The sequence below is a fragment of the Sylvia atricapilla genome, chromosome 17 (assembly GCF_009819655.1).
Source record: "Sylvia atricapilla isolate bSylAtr1 chromosome 17, bSylAtr1.pri, whole genome shotgun sequence".
In the NCBI taxonomy this organism is placed as follows: Eukaryota; Metazoa; Chordata; class Aves; order Passeriformes; family Sylviidae; genus Sylvia; species Sylvia atricapilla.
The window spans coordinates 1411442-1431542 of NC_089156.1; the positions used below are offsets into that span (position 1 = coordinate 1411442).

General features: G+C 45.9%; 1 protein-coding gene across 9 annotated transcripts in view; it reads right to left on the reverse strand.

Annotated features, from left to right (window-relative positions):
- The window catches only part of MTMR3 (myotubularin related protein 3), a 74674-nt gene that overhangs the window by 42650 nt on the left and 11923 nt on the right, over window positions 1-20101 (reverse strand). For 5 of the 9 annotated variants that reach the window (XM_066331134.1, XM_066331138.1, XM_066331131.1 and 2 more), the window contains one exon: window positions 76-153. The gene's annotated coding sequence lies outside the window, so the exon portion shown is untranslated. Of the gene's footprint in view, window positions 1-75; window positions 154-4582; window positions 4725-5395; window positions 5461-20075; window position 20101 lie in introns of those variants that run through there. The other 4 variants (XM_066331136.1, XM_066331133.1, XM_066331135.1 and 1 more) reach the window with 3 other exon arrangements.

Below are 20101 nucleotides of genomic sequence, written 5' to 3' on the forward strand. Positions count from 1 at the left end.
TTAAGAGAATAATCAATGATGAGCACAGAATCCACAAACAAGCAGTTGATCTTCCCAAAATAATGCAATTCTTACCAAAGAATGAGAGAATAAACAGTCCTCTCTTGTCCCAGAAAGTTCCAACTGTTCTCTTCTGATACTTCACACTGGCAGCTGCAAATACAAAGACAACACTTTAAAACATGAACTTCCCTAGAAAAAAACCATTTCTGAACCAGCAGCCTAGACAGGACACTTCACTGTGAGGGGAGTTTGGATTAATTTAAGAGGAAAAAGAGAAAGTCTGAGTGCCTTGTAGTAACAAGAGCTTAACATGCCCAGAGAGGGATTCCAGGACTGGATTCTGATGGATACCTGTGGATAAGGCCTCTTTTCTGACAAGGAGCAGTTCTGAAATCATGGCCACAAAGCAATTCAGAATTTTCATAAATGAGTAAACAAAGCCTAAATTACTTCACATTACGAGTGACTGGAGAGAGTTTTATAGAAGGTTTAACTGGATTTATACTGATCTTCAAAATGGGTTTAACTTTATACCGCAATTGGCATTTCTGGTCCCAAGAAAGCCAATGAAGACCCCCAAAGAGTGGTTACTGCCCATGTGCTATGGTCCAAAGGTGCAAAAATCCCAGGCACCAGCAATCCCCACTCCTGCCAAGCCCTTTCCTTTGCATTTTCAAGTCCTGTACAAACACGTATTGCATCAAAAATGAGGTGTTGTGCCAGAAATATACATTTGTCAAAAATTGTATGGAGAAAATATCTGATCTGCTTCATTTCTACAATCACTCCAACAGGACCAACAGATGCCTCCTGTGGAATCAGGACACAGGTTAACACTAAAATACCCAAACCCTAAAATTAGAAATTCCAGACTAACCCAAATTGCTCCTAAAGCACACAAGCAGCCAAACTGATGAGATGCCACTCCCTTGTACCCAAAGGTTTGCTCTTCACAGAAACTTGGATACTCTCCCAGTAGCACACTGCATTTGGATGTGCCTGGAAAGTCCAATTTCTCCACCATATAATCCTGCTGCTGGAAGTAGTCTGCCTATACTTTGATGTACCACAACTACTGATAATTTTCACATTCTGGTAAACAAAATGAAATATTTTTGTATTTTGCATTCATCCTGTCCTTTAGTCTATGGCTTATGACAGGAAAAATAAGTAATACACAGAAAAAGGAGATATAATTTTAGGACTGACAGAGTAGAAGCAAATAGTTTAAGAAGTTGTGCACCAAAAATTGTGGATTTCAAAGAGTTGTGCCCCAGGCCCAGCATCACCAGCTGGGTGAGGAAGGGGACTGTCCACTCTGCTCTGGGGTGGCCTCTGCTCGAGTGCTGGGGACAGTTTTGAGCATCACAATGTCAGAAAGATCTAAAGCTGTTGGAGAGGGACCAAAGGAGGGGCACGAGGATGGGGGAGGGTCTGGAGGAGCAGCTGAGGGCACTTGGAATGTTCAGCTGGAGCAGAGGAGACCAAGGAGAGACACCTCAGGGGCTGCAGCTCCTCCCGAGGGCAGCTCCAATCTCAGCCCTGGGACAGGGACAGCACCAGGGAAGGGCTGGAGCTGGGCCAGGGCAGGCTCAGGCTGGAGATCAGGAAAGGTCCTTCCCCCAGAGGGTGCTGGCACTGCCCAGGCTCCCCAGGGAATGGGCACGGCCCCGAGGCTGCCAGAGCTCCAGGAGCCTTTGGCCAGCGCTGCCAGGGGTGCCCAGGGTGGGATTGTTGGGGCTCTGGGCAGGGACAGGGGCTGGATCAATGATCCCTGTGGGTCCCTTCCCATGCAGGGTTTTCCTGATTCTAAGATGCTAAAATGAACTGAGATGCACCAGAAGGAATTCTGCCATCTCACCTGATGGACACTTCAGGGAATCTCAGTATGTGCACAAACAGGGAGCTGAGGATGTGCTCTAACAGAAAGCTGCTGTGTTGATGCCAGCTGTCCAAATCCTCAGCTAAACTTCGATTTACCATTTCATAAAACAGTTTCTAAAAGCAACATTTCACTACCTGCAACAGAGGTCAACTTTGTTTTTATTTTTAAAAAATCTCTCTCAGCCAACAAGCCAAACACCAATCCCACTAACTTTATAGGTCCATAATCAACCCCAGCATCCAGATGGGAACAGGCACAGTCAGACTGTGAGGTACCAGCTTGAGCATGCAACAAGTCCAAATTCACAGCTGCCTGTTGATACAAAGTCACCTTTGAGGGGAATATGGAGCAAGTTTATTAAACATACAAAAAAAAATCTCTGAAGGCAGACTATACAACTCTAGAATGACTCCTCAGAGACAGTGCTCTGGCTGTGTATTTGCTTTTCAAAAGGCAAGATACACATTTCGGGTGCAGGAGCTGGACTGATTTTGTGTGGTTTCAATCCAAACGAGGGAAAAAAAACCTAAACCCTTCACAAAATCTGCAACAAGCTTTTTATTGATTTTAATGAGGCTTGGAAGAAGCCACCAAATCTCAAGAGTTTTGTCGAGAAGTTTAAAAACAGGAGAGAAATGTTCCAATATAAGCATTAATAATTCCGCTTTCTTGCTGCCAGAGCTCAGCAAACCCCCCCGACACGCTCATCAGCATTCCTGCTACAAGGCTGCTGGGCTCTGATAAGAACCTCCAATGTTATCACTTCCTAAGTCAACAACTTCTGCCAAAATAAGGGGGGAAAGCTGCCTGTAAGAAGAAACGTTGCTATGAGTTCTGCTCGGCCTCTCCAAAACACCAGCTCCTGATGGGAGCAGTCCCAGGTCAGGAGTAGCTGCTCAATGAACAAACCCCAGCATAATCCAGGGAGGTGCCCCTCAGGACAGGGCTGCAACCAGCCCCTCCAGGTGCTCCCACCACTCCCTCTGCAGCACCTCAGCTGTGTGAGCCACAGAAGGCATGCAGCGCCATCAGGAAAGAGAAAGGGTGGAGATGGAAAAGGGACAAGATCCTTTCACTAAATCCCGAATTCAAGTGCATCCTTTGAGGATGGGCTTTGCAGCACCTTGACTGGACAGTCACACTCTCAGAGCTGGTTTGGTTCAGCACAGAATGGTTTGGGTTTGAAGTGACCTTAAAGTCAACCCAGTGCCACCCCTGCCATGGGCAGGGACACCTCCCACTGTCCCAGGCTGCTCCAAGCCCCAGTGTCCAGCCTGGCCTTGGGCACTGCCAGGGATCCAGGGGCAGCCACAGCTGCTCTGGGCACCCTGTGCCAGGGCCTGCCCACCCTGCCAGGGAACAATTCCTGCCCAGTATCCCATCCAGCCCTGCCCTCTGGCACTGGGAAGCCATTCCCTGTGTCCTGTCCCTCCAGCCCTTGTCCCCAGTCCCTCTCCAGCTCTCCTGGAGCCCCTTTAGGCCCTGGAAGGGGCTCTGAGCTCTCCCTGGAGCCTTCTCCTCTCCAGGTGAGCACCCCCAGCTCTCCCAGCCTGGCTCCAGAGCAGAGGGGCTCCAGCCCTTGGAGCATCTCTGTGGCCCCCTCTGGACTGGCTCCAGCAGCTCCAGGTCCCTCCTGTGCTGGGCCCCAGGGCTGGGGCAGTTCTGCAGGTCGGGTCTCAGCCAAGTGGGGCAGTGCACAATCCCCTCCCCTGATTCCAGCACAGGTGCCCAAGGACATCCTGTCACTGCCCAATTCAAACATGTCACAAGTGACTCTGCTCCAGGACTGAAGGGGATGGGAACAAAAATATTTCATTTTTCCTTTCAATCATCCCCTGAGATACTGCTATGGTGCCTATTTTGGGAACCTGGGCATTGGATGAACACAGCACAAAGATCTCGTCTCCAATTTTTTCTTGGAAGATGTTATGGAGAAGTAGAAGAGTTGCATTGTGTATCTATCACACAGTGAAACACAAGTAATAATACAGCTGGGGGGGAAATTCCAAATCATGGTTTCCAAATTGTAAAACTTTCATCCTTGGCCATACCCCAACCCCTGGAATTCAAAGGGCTACCCAATCCAACATCAAAGTTGGCCGTGCTCTGAGCAGTGATGGACTACAGGAACTCCAAAATCTAAATTATTTGAGCCTATGACAGTGTTTTTCTTGACATTTATTTTAATAAAAGATTGGCAAATAGCTAGGGAAAGTGCTCTGGAGTAGTTTCAATCAACATATTTGTTTAATTAGGTGATTGGAAAGTTGTCTCTACAGTTTCTTTGCTGAAAGGCTCTATCAGCCAAAGCAGGAGAACCATGATTTGATAAGCATAGAAATGGCAGAAGGGAAAAATATCTGGGGAGAAAAACAAATCCAGATTCTCTCTAGCTGCCAGTTATCCTGAAAAAGATATAAACAAACACAACCAAATGAAGCTTTTTTCCAGCTAATTGGCTATTTTAAAGATATATTTTCCCCTCCCTTTGCTGAAATAGGGCATTTCCACACCAGTTGTGCCACACCACGTCCCAACCTAACATGATGCAAGTGTGGTTTTCGATGAGAAGTTCTGCATTGCTGTTTACATTTTGAACTTCCCAATATCACTGTACCCACATACCCAAGCTCTGCCATGAGGGGAACCTTCTCTCGCACGGGATTACCACATCCCCCCTATTTATTTCCTCACCTCTGGGTTTCGCTGCTCCCTGATCACTTTAGTTACAGGTTGTTCTCCTCCTCTCTCCTTTTTCTGTTCTTCCTGGTGGATTTGAGCTTCCTTGCCCTGCTATTTTTACACAATTCTTAGCGTGCTCAGAAGCAGGAACACAGTGCTGCTATCAGCTGCCCACCAGCTGGGGGATGTGGTCAGCTCGTGGCTGCCCTGGAAACCACAGAGGGATGGGAGCACTGGGAATGCAGCTGCTCCTGAGGCTGGATGGGGCAAGGCTGCTCCTGAATAGAAAGTTTTAAAACGTGCACACGGAGAAGAAGGAATGCAGATCCTCAGGGAAGCATTTTCTGGTTTTTAGTGCCATGTGTCACAGAACCTCTAAGGCTGAAAAAGACTTTGAACGCCATTGATCTGGTACCACCGTGTTCACCACTGACCCACAACATCCCCAAGGGTCCCACTTAAGGAGGGAGCTGTTAAATCCCTCCAGAGGTGGGGGGGACACCAGCACTGCCCTGAGCAGCTGTGCCAGGGCTGGGCAACCCTTTCCACGAGGAAATCTTCCCAAATTCCACCCTGAGCCTCCCCTGGCCCAGCCTGAGGCCGTTCCCTCTCCTCCTGTCCCTGTTCCCTGGGAGCAGAGCCCGACCCCCCCGGCTGTCCCCTCCTGGCAGGGAGTTGTGCAGAGCCACAAGGGCCCCCTGAGGCTCCTTTTCTCCAGGCCAAACAACCCCAGCTCTCTCCACCTTGCCTATCATCCACTTCCCTGGATGAAATGACATCACTCCAGCTGGATATGACGGTGTGCACACAGCAACACTCAAGTACCTGACAGGGAGAGCACAACAGCCACACAGAACATCCCATGTTCCCACAGCATGCATGGAAACCACCTGCAACAGAGCATTCTGAAAAGATTTCATTCCACTTTCTGTTCCCTCTGCTTTTATGAGTGAAGAATAAAATTAATTATAAGAGTCCAAAGCATCAAAAAAGTTTTGTCAACATCTGTCACTGCACTGACTCATCCTCTAATGGCAGGTCGGCATTTGGGCTTCCTTCATCCTCCCACTCAGAAGTGGCATTAATCTGCTTTTAAAGCAGTTTGATTAAGCTGATTATCTTTGCATATTTGTTGAAGATCACTTCTTACACTCTTCAGAAATTAAATGCAGAAGCAACAGTTCAAAGTTAAAGCAAAAAAAAAATCTTGAAAGGAAAGCAGAGCTTGGAATGGTAGAGGAAGGCGAGAGAAGCACTTCTGGAGGTCTGAGCAATGGATAGTACAGAAAAAATTGATTTTGCATTAAGAAAGGTCTGGTTTTTTCCATAACTGATGTCAAGAATAAAAAAAAATAATCAATATTTAGCCAGGATAACAATATTAATTATTCCAAAAAAAGAGGCTTTTTAGGAATGTGCTCCTGAATAAAAGACTCTACATCAATATTTTCCTTCACTGATCTCAAAACAACCCAGGTCAAAAGACCACAGCAAGCTTGAAAGCAAAATCCACAACAAAATGTCTCTTTTTCTCACAAAACTTCATGTTCTCTTTTCTTTTAATTTCTCCTTCATTTGGATAAAACCCTGGGATCCAAAGGCTGCAATAATTCACACAAAGACAGGATACAATTTACCCATCAGAGATCTTCTGTACCACAATTAGAGAATTCTTCTTTTATTTCAATTACTCCATATTCCTCCGTTTTATGTGCATGACAGGGAAGGAACAGCTACCAAGGACCAGGAGCTACACAGATCAGTCTGAACTGTGCAGAAACCTGGAAGGAAGGGAACTGAATCTGGATTTTAGTACAGAAGCTGACAGGACACAGACCCAGTGGATCTGTGGAGGTTCTAAGCTGGAAGGGTGACCAGGTGTGCTGCAAAGGGGATTTATGCCAACAGGTAACCAAAGAGCCATGAAATGCAGGGCAATATCAGACTGGAGTTACGACACAAACAGCAAGGTTAGACCAGGCAGCAGGAGTTTCCATTTGAAAAGGCATAATGGAGAAAGAAGGGAATAATTTGCTCCTCACAGTTCCCATTTTTCCATTAAGGTCCTCACAGCCGATTTGCCATGAGTCACACTCCCTCCCCTCTTTCTGCCTTTCTAGAAGGAAGGCAGCAAACAAGGAGAAGTGGCTGCTAATCAAAGTCTCCAAGGTTTTACTCATGCTCCCAGAACACTTCTCCATCCCCCTTCCCTCCTCCAGCCACATGGTGCTGCAGCTCAGACCTTCCTGTAAGTGCCTCAGCAGCGGGAAGGGGCAGCAGCTGTTCCCAGAGGAGCACTGCACGCTGCCAGGACAGCTCCTCACCTGCTAGCATTTCCTGACAGCCACACTACAGACACTGACAGGGAATGAAAATGAGAAAGAAAGGTTGGAAAATAGGAAGAATCAATAAGCAAATGTGATTTGAAGGTTCCTCTGGAGTTTTGAGATACAATCCCATGATACTTTTCTCCCAACCTGAACTTCCTCAGGACAACACACACAGTCACAGCTCTCAGGTCCTCAGTTGACCTCATTTTCACCACTTTTTCTGCCATAAAACTTTAAAAATCTCTTTAACAGAACACCACTGGATGCTTTTGTGATAAGACAACTTTTCTGAAATAGCATATACCTGTCATAAATAATCTATTAATGCTCTGAGAAATATATGCCTAAGTTATTACAAGGTGTTCATAATGGGGACCTTGGTCTCCAGAGAGGCCCAGCAATCATGGAATGGTTTAGGTTTGAAGGGACCTTAAAGCCCATCCAGTGTCACCCCTGCCATGGGCAGGGACACCTCCCACTGTCCCAGGCTGCTCCAAGCCCCAGTGTCCAGCCTGGCCTTGGGCACTGCCAGGGATCCAGGGGCAGCCACAGCTGCTCTGGGCACCCTGTGCCAGGGCCTGCCCACCCTGCCAGGGAACAATTCCTGCCCAATATCCCATCCAGCCCTGCCCTCTGGCACTGGGAAGCCATTCCCTGTGTCCTGTCCCTTCATCCTCTGACAAAAGCTCTCCTCCAGCACTGCTGTGCCACACAGTGTGGGACAGGCAGGACACAAAAGTCTGTTTGCTGTTACCAAGGCCTAGAATGAGCCATCCCTTTCTCTGTTTGCACAATGTAATTATGGGTAAAGCTTTAATCCATTAATTCTTCAATTGCCCTGAAAAGACCTGTCCTGTCAAGGAGGCCATGGAAGATCCACACATCCACCCTCACTGCCTTCATCGAGGAACGGAAGCTATTGGGAGGCTCCGTGCTCCAGGACTCACACTGGATCACCTTACACCACTGGGAAAGTCAATATTTCAAACTAACCCAGTGCTTGGTAAAACTGTGGCACACTCCAAAAGCGCCTTTTTTGATGTGGTATTAAGATGGTTTTGCTTTAAAAGAGACTATGCTGCTATTCCATGGTGAGCCAGCAGAAAGGGTACTGCTCCCATACTTCTCCCAAACAAAACACTTCCTTATTTTCCACAGCACTGGTGTCTCAGACCCATCATGGCATATTCCAGCTCCTTGATACAGGATAAAACTATCCCAGAGAGCAGATCACCCAACCACCACTCTACAGTGCTGTAGATATTTGCTTCCAGAGCAGCACAGCCAGAAAAACTGCAAGACATTTCAGATTTATAGAACTGGGAGGCAGCTTAAGAATCACTTCAGCTCCTGTACAAATGACATTTCTTTACAGAACTAATCAATTAGCTTGCTCATCTCTTTGCCTGCTCACTTCTTCACAAAATATTCAAGTAGTTTCAGTTTGAATGGCAGAGTTTACAGCTCAGACACCAAGCACCCTCCCAAAGCCGTGATCCACTTTAGAATTGTCAAGCACACGACTGCGTTTTGTACTGAAGAGAATTAAAGCGGCTTTTAGCAGTAATTCATGTACTTCTGCCAGAATCTGTGAACCTGAGGATGAAGAACCCTTCCCTTCAAAGTCTCTTCAATTACCATGGCAGGGGTCAGGTATGTTTGATCACAGCATTATTTACAGTATAAAACAGTAATTACTTCAATCCAAGAAAGGCCTTGACTTCAGGTATTGCCTTATTAGTCCATACAAAACAATCCTGAATGGAACAAAACCATGCTGAAAGAGCTGACCCAAGTTGAGAGACAGCTTTATTTAGCTACAAGTAACCCCTTTCAATGAAGGGACCCCCTAAATTGCACATTTCAGCAACGAATCAAGGATCAGAGTAGCTTTTCTAGGCTCACAAAAAGCTGTTTCCTGAAGAGCAGTGCACATACTTGTTTGGGCATCACCCACGAGGCTGCCAAGACACCAAGAGCACTCCCCGTTCACCGCAGGCTCCGTGTGTGCAAATACTGCAGAAGTCAAATTTGGAGCGATAAAGCCAAGTGTGCTTGTCCATGATAAGGGACCTGCAAGAGCTGTGTCAGGAAACCCCAGCAGCTCAAGGGGCTGCACAGAGCTTTCTGCTGGGTCCTATCGACCCGGCAAGTTCCAGGCACACCCAGGATTTACCAGAACAGGGTCCTGCCCTCCCTGCACTTGAGCACCAAGTCCTTCCAGGGAGAACAACCAGGCATTTCCATCAGCCCACTGCCAGTTCCAGCTCCGCCAAACTTTCAGTAGTTTCCAGTCAAGTTACCTACAGAGGGAGAACATTCCCAGTGGCATTGCCCTCAGCCAGGCACAGCAGGGAAGAGCTCTGGCTCCCTACTGGGATTAAGACACACTCAGGACTCAGATGCCTTCTCCTGTTAATGCCTGCATTTAGATCACAAGGGACAGACTGGTTTGGATAATGTACCAGCACCCTGCCCCCAGCAAACCTGCTGCTTCCTGGCCTTTCCCTGCTCAGCTGATTCACAGAACCATGGAATGGTTTGGGCTGGAAGGGACCTTAAAGCTCATCTAGTTCCACCCCCTGCCATGGGCAGAGACACCTTCCCCTATCCCAGGGCGCTCCCAGCCTCATCCAACCTGGCCTTAGAACTCTTCAATTTACGAAAGAAAAAAGAAGCAGCAGGAAAAGCAAATACCTTCCCGCCTGTAGTTAAATTGCCGCAGTATCTTCCAAGTATTAAGAGTTGTTTATTCCTATCTTTTTCCACTTGTGGAAAGTCACAGTTAATTTCAGAAGCAGGAAATGTAACAGCAAAATACTACTTTCCATTCGCAAGCTGCACTTAAACAAGAGCTGGAGATGGACCTCAACTCAAACAAACAGCAGGCAAAGAAAAAGCAGCTTAAAGAGGGTTCTGCCTGTGAAGGCACATGGGAAAGGGACATGGAGCTGTCTGAGTATCCAGCTTTAGTGAGGAGCAGCGAAACTGCCTCTCACCAAGAGCCTCAGCAGAGCAGCCAGCAGGGACTGAAGCAGCAGAGCTCTTTGATGTGGGAATCAGGAGCCCCATGGAGGAGTCTTGCAGCTCTTGTGATCGCCTCAAGAAATGTTTTAATGGGCTCCAATTCCCGTAGCTGGTTTGGAAGATCAATTACACACATTAGCAGTATCTGGTGTGAATTACAGAGGTCTTTAATAGAGCAGTTAATTTTGTCACACTGCACTATGCATTCCTCTAGAGACACAACAGTGCTGCTCCAGAACCAGTTGGCAGTAAGGCACATTTTTCTAGTTTTATGTATCTTTGAGCCCAAGAGTCCTCCATCAACTAAATCAAGGTAGATGCTCTGCAATGTTCAAATCTTGGATGTGTCAAAGGCAAGAAAGACTACAACTTCTAAAGTCACGTCTCCAGACTGCCCAGGGAGGCTGAGTTCAGTCAGGACAAGTCCCCAGAATACTTTCTCCACAATAACTTCCATAATATTGGAAGTACACAGGCCTGTTCCCTCACACTGAAGCTGCACAGCCCTTCAGTGCCAGGAAGGAATTTGTTCGGATTAAGGGAATATGCTTATTCTAAAAAACTAAACAGCACGAAGCCAAAGTTAAATATATCTAGGCATTTCAGAGACACCAAAGAAGGGTTTGTGGTTGCTTGAGGCACGGATGTGTATCAAAACACAGAGTTTCAGCTAGAATTGAAATTGAGCTCTGCAACAGACTGCAGCTCTGCTGGTGAAAAAAGGTTTGAGAGAGCTCCTGTTAACAGCCATAGTGTCACCCTTCTCTTATTTAAAGTTAAAATCCATCAAAGTCTAAGCTTCCATAGGATACCAGCAGATACTTGGCTGATGTGGAAAAGGGAATTAATTCTATTATGGTACCTGTATCTCCTTTGGTCAATCCTGCCATCCAAACAGTAACACAACAGGAATGATTTTCTCTGGGGAACAATATTTCCCCTCCTACCTGCTCACTTAAATCAGACCATACCAAGTTCTCTATAGCAGATCAGTTTTTACCTGAAAGAGATATTCCTCCAATATCCTATTTTATACTAAATGACCTTTTCAAAAGCACAACAAATTAGTATATGCAGACACTTATTTAAAACCTCTCTCACTTATTTTCCCTAAAGAAACTCATTCCTTCTGGTAGATACAACAAACCCTGAGAAGGAAGAATAATAGTACAAAGAATTAAGTAGTCATTTAAGTGTTTTATCCTTTAGAGAACATTCACTCCTTCCCTATGTGACTCAAAACAAACCTAATTTACTAAGAAAAACTTGGTTGCAATTAAGAGATAAATCACCATTTTAAAGAAACAAAGGTTTGGGCTCTTCAGCACATTATCCAAACACAACACATCCACATCGCTCCCACAGGCATTGCAGGAGTCAGAGCAGTTCACAGCTCACTCTGTTATTGATGCATCAGGGAAGGTAATTTTCATTTAATTCCAGATTTTTAAAAATATGTATGTCAGGAGACTGCAGTTATCCACTTCAATTTTTGCATTTTAATCATTATCAGCCAGCAGAATTTAACCCTCCTTTAAAGAATACAAAGATTTACAACCATCCTTACAGTAAATTTACCATGTCCCCTTTAAATTGCACATTAGAAACACACACAAGAGCATGTGTGTATTAATTCACAAGCTTTCCTAAAGATGTGAAAGTGGCACAAGTCACATTTGTAACTCTGCAGTTCTTACCTGTAACTTGCAGATCTCAAGCTTCAGTTAAAACATGCAGAAGTGGCACTCCACAGTAAAAATTAAGATCAACTAAATCAATCTATTTTTGGTCTCTATCATTCCATTTGAAGCACTCTCTGGTAACTACCTGAGTAGCAAAACCAAGCCCATACTTACTGAACATGAACTTGGGAAGTCTGCATTAAACTCGGAGAGTAAAATATTCAAGGTCCATTTGCTTGGAGTAAAAAAGTAAATCTGGCAAATTTTGGTTAAAAAACCAGTAGCTACAACATAGATAAGGAGCAATAAATGTTTGGGTTTGGGTCCTTACTGCCTCTCCTCAGATGAAATTAAACAACAAAACCCCCTGACCTCAGCTGACACCCTGGGTCATGCTGCACACACAGGATGGAGCTGTGAAAATGGACAAACCCAGTTCTGAGGCTCCGTTTGCTCAGGTACTCAAGGACCTCCTTAAACATCTTATGAGGTGCAATCTCTGGTCAAAATCCAAACCAAGAGAGGGCAGGAATTTCTCCCCTTCCCGTAAGTCTCCAGGCTGCCTGCAGTAACACTCGCCATCAGATCCAGGGGGACTGAACTTCCCAGAAAGCTTTCCTTCCGAGAGACACCAATTCCCCGCCAGATTTCTGCCACAGAAACAAGGTTGAATATCCAATCACAAAACAAACAGGAGTTTCTTCTGCCCCTCTGAGTGCAAATGGGAATGTATAAAGTACCAAGAACAATAAATATGAAAAAAACCACCCCAGAACAGTTTGGAATGAGCGGAGAACAGCACACCAGGGAGTGCAAGCCCCTGCTGGCACAGTGCCATCACATCGAGTTCTTTTTTGGACTCATCCAGCTGAGGTTTGAGGATCACCAGGCGTATCCTTTCTCGACAATCAATTCCAATATTAAAGCTGGAATCTGAAACCAACTTCAGAGAAATACTCGAAGGCAAAGGAAACCTTCATGCTCTGAGCAAAAACAGAACAAGGATAAGAACAATGCTCAGAATACTTAAGTGTGCCTTGCTTTTACTGTAAGCCTTTATTTCAGAAGGTTGTGCAGCTGGTGTAACACAAATCTACATGTGAAGACAAATCTAGAAGCAAGTGCTCAGAGCTGAGATGAAAAAGCATCTGTAATTTAGATAAATAACAGCTCACTGCAGGAACAACCTCAGCATTCAGGTCTTGTATTTCAGAGCCTGCACAGTTTTGCTCATTTAGATTCAAATGCCAAAAAACGGCCCAACTCCTCTCCCGAATGGAAGATTACATCTTCATGCAGGAAAGCTTAGCTGGAAGCTTAGAGGAGTCTGTCAAGGAAGGACAAGGACCCAAGGTATGTATGCTTATTAGAAGTACCACCTCTGTGTCATTAGCTTGGAGATGTGACATCTCTGCATCAGCTCCAGGTCCAGCTGACAGAATTGTTCCACAAGAATTCCCTGATGGGAGAGGCCTCCAAAATAAAAATGCCACCACAAGCCAGCACTTAGAGCCAAACTTCCATGTTCAGCCTGAACAACTTAAAGGTTCAACTAAAGATTTCTCTTTTCCAGTGCCACTGAGTTGGGTGCTGTAAAACAGATCCTGCAAGAACAGGTAGGACAGAGTGGCCTCTTCTGGTATTTTACTATTTCACATATTTCAGGCAGTCAGAGCACAGGTGTGAAGTGCTGCTGTGAGGGAGGGGATCCTTCACAGGCTGGCATGGCTCAGTGCTGGATTTCTGGCCTAAGCTGTGACATGGAATTGCACAATGAGTAAATAAGGGAGGCAAAGCTGACAGCCCAAGCCCTGCATTAATGACCCAGCAGGTATTGTCACTGCTCATACACGCCATGGAAATCAATTTGTAATCACAGCCTAAAGCAGCCCTACATAAAAGCCATGGAGTGAAGGGTTACACATTAGGAAATGCAAGCACTGTGATCACCTCTGAGCTTCTGCTCAGCCTCTCTGGGAATCTATATGATCCTTAATTCCCTTCTCCATACTCTTCTTCCCATAAACTCTCATCCAGTGAGCTGGGGCAGACAAAACTCCCTGAACTCAGAACTTTTCAAACAGTCCTTTTCCTTAAACCCTGCAGTCAGTGTGGAGTCCTGAAGCAGGTCAGCCCTTCTTGCACTACTCCTTTTATGGCACTTCTTCTGCCAAAGATCCACAGCACTCAGCAGAGCTCTCTCACTGTTCTGTATGGCAATGGACTTTTAGAAGGCTGGAAAACTAAGAATAGTAAGAGCTCAAGAATGATCTTCTGGGCCCAGAACAGATGTCCAGAGTTCAGTTTTTTGAATACTCCCAATTTTTATAGTATTCCTGCTCTGAGTTTGGGAAACACAACTCCACTGCCAGGGGTCTGAGCAGCAGAGTCAAGCACTCAGAGCTGCAGTTGTGTACTCAGCACCCAAACCATAACTCTACACACACCTGGACAGGTTCCCAGCAACTTCCTAGCCAGGACCACAACCCAGGGACACACCTGCCTCTCCAGGATGGCACCAGCCTGACTCACCAGACCACCACCTACAACTTCTTCCCAGATAAGGCCACCTCATCCATTGCTCCTACAAATACCAGGTAATTTAAAATCTTATTGGGCCACCTGGAAATTCTGGATTTCTTCAGGTGTCCCATCCTACTGCAGCCTCAGTTTAGAATTACTGGAGTTACTACCTGTGGGGATGAACTACTGATGTCAGCACACTCACAGTACTCAAAAGATCAGACAGATTGCTAGACACCTGAATATCCAATCATCATTCCTCCCACAAACAGTCTAATCTTTATTTATATTAGTTTATTGGCTCAATTGCACAGCACAGACAAACCTCTCTGGGAGGGAGGCAGACCTCTGGAGGCCTTCAGAACAGACCAGCATTCCCAGCTGGCAGCTTCATCAACAGCCATGGCCATTGGTATCAGAAAGCCCAGTTCATCTGGTTCTGGGCACCAGTTATTTCTGCAACAACTTTAGAGCAGCCTGTTTTCTTGAAACCATTGACAAAAAAAGCCACTAAATTAGCTCACAAGTCAGTTTGTGTAACACAGCACAGGCCACCTGCCTCAGTGAAGCCCCAGTGCCACACGCTGTGTCTGCCACAGCTTTAACTCTTACTTAACTTATCAAAAGGATGTCAGAAGTCTTATGCAAGTTCACCTCTAATGTACTCGTTATCCTCTTAGGATTCACTGAATGAAATGTGAGTTAATGAATAACACAGTCGGAATTATTTCATTATCCCCATGGTGAGAGAGAGCCATCTAATTCTTGGATATGATGTCAGACTTGAGAAACAGCCAGTGGTACTTAGTCAGGCTTCCACTGCTCACTCAACTGCTACAGCACTGCTGTTCCCAGAGCAAGGCTGCTCTGACAGCTCAGCAGCAAAGCCACTCCAGGAGAAATCAGGAATTCAAGCAGCAGGAGTGAGGAACTGGAGCCTGTCACTCTGCTCCCACAGAAGGGAGAGGTTTCCAGCAGCCCACATTTAATGTACAGGCCTTGCACAGGGATGGGAATCAAGGTAGTAGGAGCATGTCAGTTCTTCACATTTTCCTCTCTTACAGCACCAACCCCACTGCGGTCACCATTTGTCTCTGCTACTAAGTCAACCTGTCTATTAAAAACTCCATCAGAACCCCAGGACACCTACTGAAAGAGAAGTCAGAAGCAAGGCACAGATCCTTCATCAGTCACTGGTAATCCATCTTTTGGCATTCCAGGCTGCCTCACTTCCACTTCTAGCCTAAGTAACACTTTTCACTACAGAACTTGAAGCATTGTGGCTGCAAGTAAATGTTCATTCCTCTGTGAAAAACACACATCTGCTAGTGCAGGTAGTGAGGAGGACAACTCCAAGGCCCAAATGTCCTTCAGATCATAATTTGCCTGCAGTAACAAACCAGCTCTAGATTGCCTGAAGAGTTTGTATGCTTGAAAGACCAGAGAGCTTCAGCAGGTGTTCAGAGGTGGTATTTTATTGATTTCCTCACTGTGAAGTCCATCCTCACTGCTATCAGGACAGTTGTGCCTGGCAGTGCCCTTCTGACTTGGCTCTTAGGACACGTGTTCCTTCCTGTCCAGATCACTCCCATACTTCCTTCACATTAGGAGGAGCAGGAGGAGCAGTCAGGAGTAAGAAAGCAGCAGACATTTGAACAGCTCACACCAATCCATTACAGAGCCTACAAGTTTTATTTACCAGGTGTTCCCCTCTAACAACCTGCTCGATGAGGAATAAACTAGAACACGAGCAAGCTAAAAACCTAAGCACAAAGAAAAACTGGGAGACCAAAGCTAGAAGATGGACTTATACAGCTGGAAAACCAGAACTATCTCCCTGACAAGTCATAGCCAATGAAAGGCTCAACAGAAGCAGAGTTCTCTGCATGGATTGCAGAAATTGTCATTCAAGGGAAAGATTTCCCCATAACGTGCTGCTTGCACTCACTCCTGGACAGCCCCAGAGCACCGAGTCTGTGCAACACATCAGAAGCAAAGGACAGTCGTGCCACACTCCTTATCAAACAGAAAGAAACACCATCTTCAAGCCTAGCACGTGCTGTCATTCTCACATGAGTGTGCACACAGAGAATGCATTCATAGTCCAGGCTTGGCATCCCCATCACTGTCAGGATTGCAATGCTGCAGAATATTTAGAATGGCTCTGTTCAAACTAAAGTTCAATTCCATGATACTGTTAATACATCCCAGCCTGCAAATTCACTATTGTTCCACAAGCATTCAACTTAAATTCTTCAATAACTGCTCCAAATACCAATACCTAAGATACAAATCTCATGGCAGTATCTGTAAAACTGATAGAAAATTCAACAAGAAACTACAAAAAGTTGACTTTGGACCAACTTTCTGTCAAGTGAGAAGCTCCTGAGCTGGTAGGGAGCAGCACTGCCCTGTGAGGAGCATCTGTGTGCAGGAATGCCTGAGCCTTTGAGTCATCTTGAGGTACTCAGGCAGCAGTCAGTGCCCTCTCAGCTGATCAGCAGAGCACACAGCTGCCAGGAGTGCCTCAGCACCCAACAATCAGTGCACAACAACACAGAGAGAGGCAGGAGCCCCACACACCTTTCCCAGGTGTGGTGCCATCTAAGAGGGCAATGGCACTGCACGGTGCCCTCAGTGCTGAGGCTGGGAGCTCTCCCTCTGCCTTGTACTCTGATACTGCTGAAGCTGAACCACGTGCCTCCATTCCCCACTGAGTCAGAGCTATCCTTACACAACACGTCCAAGTTCCTCAAGGCTGCTCAGCAGGCCCTTCAGAGGCTGCAGCTGTGCTCCTTCTACAGCTGTGCTGGTTAACCAGCCTCTCCTGCCAGGGAACTGCCAAAGCCACGCACAGCCCAGAGAGATGGGAGTCTTCTGGAAACATCCTCAGTGCCATGTCCACAGCAACTGCACACAAAAACTGCCCCTGGGACCTTGAGGCAGATTCTCCTCACCAACAGCCAGATTTTGTGCCAGGGATCATCTCTTCTCAGCAGCCCCACATTTTATCCCTCAGTGAGCAGCTCTTACCTATTTTGGCCACACACTTCAGGAGACAGACACACACTTGATTCAGCTGTGTGGTCTGGTGGGAGAACAGGGCAGCAACATTCAAGTGTCTTTAACTCTACACTTTCCAGCTTAAAAGGCTTAAGACTCACTAGAAGGGAGTAAACAATGGCATGCAGACTGTCTGGGGAAAAATCAGTCATTCAAAAATATAGCTGCACACTGCAGCTTGGGGTTCAAATGTGAACAAGAGCTCAGACATTCACTCTGCTCTTCCTACACTGTTCCCACTACAGCTCTTCCTCACACCTCAAGCTTTTTCCTAACATTAAGCAGCTGCCTAAGTGAAAGTCAGTTAAAAAGTCATTTTATCATGACCACTATTTTCTCAAAGCTTAAAAATTAAATCAAGTACTGTGCTACTGGAATTTTCATTACCAGGAAGTTGCAGTAATGCTTATTGCATTAAAGTTATTGGTTTGTTCTCCCAATATCATAACTGCATCAGTTCAATGCTGAGTTAATTATTATTGTTTAACTGAGGTAAATGCAAACAGCATGGAATAAACCAAGTAGGAAACCAAGCTCAACTATGTAAAGATAAACCAAATACTTCATGATCACCTGCAAGTATTAGGGAAATTCTCACACAGCTCTCATATGTATCAGAAATTAAAAGCCTTGAGAATCACAGCTTCAGAAAATGGCCACAGGAAAACTATACAGTGAGGTAAAGACTCAGGCTTTTTTCCTGTATCTTGACACTTGGAACATGCTCTGAAGAAAGGTTTATTATAATATTTAAAAAAAACCCAAAAAACTAGACCATAGATGGCAATATTTCCAGACTATTCTGTCATATTATCCCAGCAATAAAGCATAAATAAGAATAAATAATTCTCTGGAGACACCACCACACCTCGAGATCCTCTGGACCTTCTTCAGCACTGATGAAAAAGTACCTCCTGATGAAAAATGATACTGTGCTCTCATCTGACTGAGGCGCAGGGGCTCCAGCAGCCAGGGAGTCAGCCCTGGCACAGACTGGCTGTGCTGAAGGGCCACCAGTTGCCATGGAAGTCTCCCCAGGCTCCGCTGCTGAGGCTGACCTTGGAGCTGGTCAAACAAGTGGCTCATGAGAAGCTGCTGCTCTGAGATGCTCAGGAAAGCTGTGAAGTGCCCAGAGGAGTGACTGCCACACAACAATGTGCTCACTGCACAGCAGTGCTCCAACACCACTGAATAGACAATGCAAAGAGCCAATCAAGTGTCAGTCGTCCAGAGCAGCCAGGACAAAGTGCTTTTTGTTTCTGTCTTTGAGATGCTTGACAAATCAAAACTAGATTAAGTGTGCTGGCAGAGCGGCCTCACCTCCCAGCTGGATACGAGATCCCGGGGCAGAGGGCTGCCAGTGCTCTGCAGGAACTCACATCCAGCACACTCGGCCATGCTCTGCCTTCCCTGGGAGAGATTCGGGGGCAATCACACCCTCAAGCTTGATGGGAAGCTCAGAGGAATCACTCTGCTTACAGCCAAGATAACCCAGAGATAAGAACTGCAAGTCCTGAATCTATAGGTAAAGAGGAGGCTGTGCCTGAGCACAGTAACCACGGAAGGCTTTATTATCTCTAGCAAAGGCTCTGAAATAGATACATTTGTGTTTTGTACAATTTCCATTTAACCTTGCTAATTTCCTCAGCATTGTTTTTTTACAGCTCGGGGACAAACATCGTTACTAAGTAACTCTCCAGGATGAAGTTTCAGCGCTTAGCTCTCACTGCCGAATTAAATACATAAGCATCTTAACATGCACAAATCCAACAGCCCACTACTCCAGAACCCACAAAGACTAAGCACATTTTATCTGTGCAAAACACATGAACATTCATCAAGCAACATATCAAATCTTACCACAAAGATTAAACAAAAACCAGCAATTCAACTGCTTCAGTTAACAATTAATAAAAGCTCTGAGGAAAAGGAATGCACCTGCTTCCACTTCCTACATAAATCTCAAGTACATCTGAAGCAATACCTCAGACACAAAACAGTTTCAGGAGCTGCATTTTTGAAGGACAATTTGCAATCCCCAGTGGTGGATATCCTTTCAGTATCGAGGCCTTGCAGTGGCAGAAGGTCAGCCGAAGCCCCCAGTGTCACAGGATCCACGGGGCAGCCCTGGTGCCCTGCTCCTACCACAGGGCACAGCTCAAGGAAGGCTGCCCTAAGCCAGCACCATCAGCACAGGCACCCTTTCACCACAGACGGACAGCAAACACTGCAAAGATACCCGTTAAATGCTTCACTTGCAGCAAGCCTGGTCTAGAAGGGTTCAAACCCCCTTCAGAGAATCTGTGTAGTCATGCTGAGCACAGCACCAAGACTGCTTGTTAAACTCTGAACAAGCAATGGGTTGACACAACACGGTGGAGCTGCAGATTTCCACCCCAAATGGGTCTGCAAGGAGCACTGTCACCGTGTCACTTGTGCACTGGAAGGAAGAGAAAGAACAACACTGGAATTGTGATGAACTTTATTCCCCTCTAGCAGCTGAGTGAGAGCATCAGTTCTGTGAAAGGTTTGCACCAAGCTATCTCAAATGTAATTCAAGCCTACTGTGTAACACCAAACAAATCTGCTACTTCTCCACTTGAAAATTCAGTGAGGCTTCAAAGCAGGACACACGTAACTAGACAAACTAGAAGACTAATTCCTTACTTCAGAGTTGAAGCCTTCAAGACCCTTCCACACAACCCACTTTAAGATATTCCATATATCCAGCATATTGGCAGAGCACTCACCCAGCCTATTTTGTGTAGCTGAGACATTAGTAAGGACTTTTCTCCATTGCTCCCCAAAAAGCACACCTGTAAAACTGCCATCAGACACAATGTAAAATACATCAGTTCAAGATAAGTAATAGACACTTACCTCAAATATTCTAAGAAATTTCCAGG